At 38.5% G+C, this 7520-nt stretch overlaps 1 long non-coding RNA gene across 1 annotated transcript; it reads left to right on the top strand.

Moving 5' to 3' along the window:
* Positions 1-6432, top strand: LOC139748080 (uncharacterized). The gene is made up of 3 exons (XR_011712532.1): positions 1-263; positions 2496-2714; positions 6063-6432. It is a non-coding gene; the product is annotated as an uncharacterized lncRNA (long non-coding RNA).
* Positions 6433-7520: the final 1088 nt, after the last annotated feature.

The raw sequence follows: 7520 nt of genomic DNA on the forward strand, positions 1-7520 counted from the left end.
GGAAGGACGTGGTGTTGTGGTTGGGTTCTTAGAGTGACTGTATTACCCCCCCACTGAACTAAACTATGGATTTAGACAAAGCTTTCCAATCAGAAACTCCCAAGTGTGCAGTCATGGCGGATGTGGAATGCTGTCAAACAACACTTCAAGCATAGACTTAAAAAGGCTCGTTCCCTTTCGATGAAGAACTACCGAAATACGCAGAGAATGGCACAGCCTTCACTTACTTCGCCACCACCTGGTCGACAGCCATGGCTCTTCGAGTGAGTGACACGTCCCTTACACTTGGGTCGAACATGTATGCAAATGACTCGCTGATTGGAGAGTGTGGGTGATTGGCCTGATTGTAATCATATCCATGGAGATTACCCTGTGGCAGAAGTAATTACTTAGGTAGAAGTAATTAGTTTATCAACCTAGTGTACTGGGGCAAAAGAGAAGTAGTTTATGAAGCCGAGTGTAGAGAAAAGGCTGTATTGTCGTCAAGTGTCAGACCATAACTAGACTATTGGTTAATTAAATCATTTTGAGCCTAATATTGTACTACACACACACACACACACACACACACACACACACACACACATATATATATATATATATATATATATATATATATATATATATATATATATATATATATATATATATATATACAATGTTCCTTCTCTTAGAAAATTAAAAAAAAAAAAAGAGAGGGGAGGATTTCCAGCCCCCCCGCTCCCTCCCCTTTTAGTCGCCTTCTACGACACGCAGGGAATACGTGGCAAGTAATCTTCCTTCCCTATCCCCACCAAGGTTTTTGGAACCTTTTTATATAGATGAGTAAAAAAGGGAGATAAATGCAAGAGTCTTGGACAGAGAGGCGAAAATGCAATCTTCATGTCCGTAAGGGTTCCAGAGAAGTGAGTCAGTTGTTGTTTGCTGATGACACAGCGCTGGTGGTGGCACCAGAGTCGGGTGAGAAACTGCAGAAGTTGGTGACTGAGTTAACCAGATTATGTGAAAGAAGAAGTTAGTTCAGGGTGAATGTGAATGGAAGCAAGGTAATTAGGTTTAGTAGGTTAGACAGACAGGTTATTTGAATAATGGAAATTTGGAACGAGTGGACATGGCAGCAAATGGAACCACGGAAGCAAAGGTGAGTGATAAGGTGGGTAAGGGGCGCAGGTTCTGGGAGCGCTGAAGAATTTCTGGAAAGAGAGGTTGTTATCTAGGAGAATGAAGTGGGTATAATTCTGAAGGTATGATAGTCCCAACGATGTTGTATGGGTGTGAGATAAGGATGTGCAGAGAAGAGTGATTTTTTTTTTTTTTTTTTTTTGGAAATGTAATGTTTGAAGACAGTAGATGGTGTGAGTTGCTTTGGTCGAATAGGTAACAAAAGGGGTTAGAGATAAGTGTGGCCATAGGAAGAATGCAACTGAGTGCTGAATATAGCTTACTGAAATGGTTTGGACACATGGAGAGAATGGGTGAGGAGAGAATGAAGAATATATATGTGTCAGAGGTGGAGGGGACAAGGAGAAGATGGAGATGAAGCTGTAAATGGAATTATGGAGTGAAAAAAAGATTTTGAGCGCTTGGAACCTGAACAGGCAGGAGGGTGAAAGGCATGCACAGGTTGCAAGGAATTGGAACGATGTGGTGAATTGGCGGACGTGCTGTCAGTGGACTGAACCAGGGCATGTGAAGCGTCCGGGGTAAACCATGGAAAGGTCTGTGGGGGCCTGGATGTGGATAGGGAGCTGTGGTTTCGGCGCATAGCGCATGACGGCTAGAGGTTGGATGTGAGGGGATGCGGCCTGCCTTCATCCGTTCTGGCGCTACCACGCTAACGTGGGAAACGGCGGACGAGTATGAGGGTAGCGCCCTAGTGCTCAAGGTGACACTCAGTAATGAAGACTCAGTAATGGAAGGTTTACTGTATCTGTTCCACACTGGGTTTGGTACACCTTTGGTCGCGCCATTGCGTTTTAAGGGTTTTTATTGACATGAGATTGCTGGCATGTTTGTTTATGAATATTTAATTTCGTATTTGTATATCGAAACATTCCTTCAGTGTTTGGATGAGGCATGACCAAAGATGTCATTATATATCATATATTTTGTGCTTGCTGTGACGTTTTTAAATATCTGTAGGCAAGGGTTTTTAGTGACATTAATTCACTTCCAAATAAAACCAACTCAGTTCTTTAACGAGATGAAAATAGCTTTAGAGCATTTAACTCTTATCATAGAATTACAGAATTGATTATGAATCCTATAATAGAATTAATTATGAGTGTTCTGCAAATTATATTGGAAATATAACTGATTCAGCGTGGCGCAGATAAATCAAGTTAAAAAAGATAGGGATGGGAAAAAAGTCTTAATTATGAATAGAATAAAGAGAGATAGATATGTATAATTTAATGATAAAGGAAGGGTGTTGATAGATAGGTGATAAGGTAATTTTGAGGGGTTTTTCTTCATTTTTTCTCGTTTTTTGTTAGTGGTGGCGGGCTCGGTGTACAACCGCCGGCGCAGATGTAAACAGACGTCAGCTGAGCGATCGACCGGCCGGGCTGAGAGGCTGGGCGTGTCAGGGCGGCGCTCACACACCTACGTAGCTACCTCCCAAAACCTCCCTCAACCTCCTCCTTACACCTCCTCCTGCTGCTGGAGGAGTGAGTGTGTGTACGTCGTCGTCAGGAGGTGACACATCCGCCACCGTAAGTGTTGAGATGGAGGGAAGGAGGGAAAGACACAGACACACACACACACAAACGCCCTCACTCGAGTGTCTTTGTGTGATGCCATTTTTGATGTGTGTGTGTGTTTGTGTGTCTGTGTCTGTGTCTCCTGTGTGCTTGGCATTGTTTTTCACGTGGTATTAAGACTTCAATGGTGCTTGTACTCTAGCTAGGAGTAAGATATGTATATAAATATGTATATATATGTGTGGTTTTAATATCATTGTTGTATCTGCGTATTACGTCTTGGTGTCAATACTCGTGCGTGTGTGTGCTAAGGCAGAACTTGGGTCGGCTGTTTTTTATATTAAAATATGACTATATATCACATTTTTCTAAAGCAGGTAGTTCTCAAGATGACCATTTTTATCTTACGTAAAATATTGACCCCCATCTTACATTTTCTTTACGTCCGTGATGAGGGGGCTAGAGACAGGAATGTGTTGTCTGTTGTTGTTGTTGTTGTTTTTTCTTTATTTGCAGTGACTACTGTTGTCTTGTAGTGTTTCTGTTATGATTTGTGACATTGCTAATATGGTTGAAAAAGTGTGAACTCAACAGAGGTGATGCGGGTTGTTGAAAGGAGCGGGATAATTGCAAGGTTACATATGAGTTCATGATGAGAACACGTAAATTGCAAGGTTATCCCGCATGTTTAAATGCAAGGTTACGTATGAGTTGATGATGAGAACATGTAATTTGTAAGGTTATCTCATGTTTAATTGGAAGGTTACGTATGAGTTCATGATGAGAACACGTAAATTGTATGGTTATCCCACATGTTTAAAGGACTTTGATGTCATCAGTGTCTTCATCTAATATTTCACTCATACCTTGCGTCTTTCCTATCCGTTCCCTTGAAATGTTTTAACCATCTGTTTTCAACATGGATATGTATTTTTTTAATCTGAGAATGGATGGGCTTTGTATCAAATGAAAATGAGATGCCACCGTACAGTTGTACGTATAGAGTATCCTCTTTCAAGATGGAATTTGGGGTTAATTGAATGAGAAAATGTTATTTTTTCGTTATGCCACATTATTATTGAATAGAATGACTTTTCCTTCGGAGGTGTCTACAGCTATCTAATATGATAATTATTTTGATTATATAAGACCAGTTACCTCTTTCATTGTGTCAGTGCATCTTCAAGACTACACTCCAAGCGGGAGCAGGAAGTGATTGGCTCCTCTGGAGTTAGAAGATCCTTGACTGGACTGCATCATTATGCATTTTGATTATATAAGACCAGTTACCTCTTTTATCGTGTTAGTGCATCTTCAAGACTACACTCCAAGCAGGAGTAGGAAGTGATTGGCTCCTCTGGAGTTAGAAGATCCTTGAATGGACTGCATCATTATGCATTTCCACCGTTGCTGATAATACAGCTCTCTGAAGTTGACCTTTCTCTTGTGGTGTGATCACTTGCAAGTGGCAGCTGGTAGTGAAAAGAGGATTCTCAAAATTCATTGGAAAATTTTACAAAGCGTAGCAGGAGTCATAAGAGAAGCATATGTATCTGTGCCCATGTTTACCCTCAGTAATATTCTAGGATAACTCAATCTGTGAATTCAGTTACTTTGTTGAAATACGTTAGTAGTATCTGATAGACCTTGTTTTCTTCATTCTTCCATCTTGTTAATGATTGGTAAGAGTTTTATGATTAGTATACAGTATTTAGATTTGAGATGATAAATTATGAAACTAATTTCATAAGAAATTATCCTAGAAGAAGCTACCTTTCTCACATATACAGTTTTAAAGTGATACCACACATTTTTCAGGAACTTGAATTATTTTAGAGAAGATAGTTAACCAGTTATAGAGGAGCTTGTTTGATATTTTTACAGTTTTCATCCATCTCTGGGTTACGTTCAGGGAGGCTCAGGTCTTGAGGCTGTGCAGCAGAGCCACCCTAGTTGGGGTAATGTAAGGTTGATTGGTTTACCTATTCAAACCAAACCCCTTTTTCTTTCACTGCAAGGCCCAATTTTTTTGTATTTCGTTATGGGTTATGCAACTTAACCCCATAGAAGAAAAGTTGCTACTTTTACATAGCTTTCTGTTTTTCTGTGATCAAAAGTTTGAAAAAGTCAATTGATTTTTCATGATGTAACAATTCCCAATCAACCTGATCAGATTTTCAAGTGAAAATAAAAAGTTCTTTCTTACTCATCAGCAGAGATATTTATAGGATGCTTATTGATGCAAGAGCTCTTGTATGAATTAAGTTACCATTAATTAAAATGGCACATGGAAAGGAAAGAACACATAACCCAACAGTGCAACCTAATGCAAAATGATGTGTTATTACCAAGATGATAATGCTTTCTATTTTTTATCTGATTTTCCCTATCCTGGGACACTTAGTTTAGATTCCAGTGTCTTTAACCATGCCTTGTTATGTACTTTCATCTGTGACTGAAGCCTCCAACGTGAAAATAAAAGGAAGCTAGAACGTAACCTAGATTAGATGAGCAGAACTTGGAAGAGGGAAATCATGTGGAATAAAATGAACAGACACTAAATTTATGATTTATAAGGGGCCTTCTTTCCTTCTTTCAACCATTACAGCACTTGTGATTATTTTCATCCAAGTCTTCTATGTTTGTAAAATAGTTTCCGACCTCTTTTTGAATTTTTTTTTTTTACCATATGTTTTGAGTATGAAGGCAGTTTTGAATGCCTAAATGATAGGGGAGGACTTTTAAGGTGAAGCTTTATGTTTTAGTGATAGAGGAGGACTTTTTAGGCAAAGTTTTACATTACACTGATAGATGGGGGCTTACTTGAAGTTGGTTTTTAGTGTAAAAAATTATTTTTTCTTGTTATCCTTGCATATTATATCTTAACAGGTGGACATTTCCATTCTCGTTTCTAGAGTATTAAATGGGATACCTAGGTTTAGGAACGTTCTCATAGGTTGTGGTGTATTTAGATGAGGAAATTAGAGTTTAGTCTTTTTTTTTAAATAGGTTGTGATGTTTTCTTCATTATCTTTCATTAAACCAAAATCTTAATACTTTGAAGTTATGTTCAGATATGTCACATTCATGAATTTTACAGGGTAACTATAAGAGATATCATTGATCATGCAACTGTACCGTAACATTTCCATTCCAACATTCTAAACTTTGGCATCTCCCGTGATTTGCCATGTGGAGAGTACAAGTGGTCAATGAAATGGTGCTCTTGTTTGTAAATCCCCCTTTACTGTCTGGGCTCTGCTGAGGTAGATATCCACATGTCACCATAGTTCATTGCTTGCTCTGTTTTGAATTACTAAGTGTAGCTAATTTCATAAAGACATTATTGTAAACACCCAGGTCTTGCAACTCCAACCTCCTCACCAAGCCTTCTTGCTTGATGCTTCGTTTTCTGAGCTGACTTTTGTTGATCTCCAAGCATATCCACACCAACTCCCAAAATGGATGAAATGCCTCATCGCAGGAAGGTGCCATCCTTATTTACATACCCTCAGCCTCGACTGGGCCAGATGTGAACCATAGCTCTTCATCATTAACGTAATTACCCATCCCTACCTTAGTCTACATTGTACAGTTTGTGATTAGAGGAATTTGGTAAGTATGATAAGTAACTACAGTTGTTATTTTTATAAAACTCTCATAAACTTATATATTGGAAAATAAAACTCCAAAGCTTAAGTTATAATTTGTTCATCCCATTAGTAGTCCCCCTCAGCAGTATTGATAACCATAATCTGGGAAATCCAGTAATTTAACGACTGTTTGGCTCTAAAATTGCAGAATTTTAGACATTAGAGTGTACTAACCATTCCATAACATAGGAACTGTTATTGCTGCATTTTTCTCATGATTAGGGTTTGCCCCCAACCATAACATGTAAAACTTTACTTATCGATAAAGTATGACCCGTTAATCAGTGATATAACCCAACATTACGCTGAAAGTGGTTGTTGTAGATTCTTAGCCTGTATCCTTTTACCTTGTCTCTTATGAAAGGAAGCCAGTAGTCACCATTTAAAGTGATGTCCTCTGCCGGTTCGGTGATGCTTTACAAAACTTACTCATATGAAAGAGAACGACAAAATGAGTAGAGTTCTGTCTACATCTGATCAGGTACACTTTGTAGATGTTATTTGTTCAGTGGAGATGCCAGATGTTTACAGTTATTACTTATAGTTTTTATGCCTTGTGCAATTTGATGTTAGGTTTTGATATTTAACCCTTAAAGTACTATTATTGTCAATTGATGCTGCATAGTGTGTAACTAATGTCATCAATTGATGATAATGGTTTCTTCACTCATTTGAATTCCCAGCTAAAGTTTGATTCCACCATTTATCCACTCATATCTTCAATAGTCTCCAGCTGTAGGCGGAGAATTAGCTCTGTTATCAAAAATGTTGTATATTTCACAAGCTCCTATTCTGTCTCAAGTACATCATCAGTGAATGAAGGATGCACAAGTTTTAGAATTAGAATAATGATAATGATTGTTGATATTTTTATGTAAAACAAAGCTTTGTGTTAAAAATATGTGTAAACTTACATTTTTTTTTTTTTTTTTTTTTTTTTTTTTTTTTTTTTTTATACTTTGTCGCTGTCTCCCGCGTTTGCGAGGTAGCGCAAGGAAACAGACGAAAGAAATGGCCCAACCTCCCCCCCCCCCATACACATGTACATACACACGTCCACACACGCAAATATACATACCTACACAGCTTTCCATGGTTTACCCCAGACGCTTCACATGCCTTGATTCAATCCACTGACAGCACGTCAACCCCTGTATACCACATG

The sequence above is a fragment of the Panulirus ornatus genome, chromosome 72 (assembly GCF_036320965.1).
Source record: "Panulirus ornatus isolate Po-2019 chromosome 72, ASM3632096v1, whole genome shotgun sequence".
Lineage (NCBI taxonomy): Eukaryota > Metazoa > Arthropoda > Malacostraca > Decapoda > Palinuridae > Panulirus > Panulirus ornatus.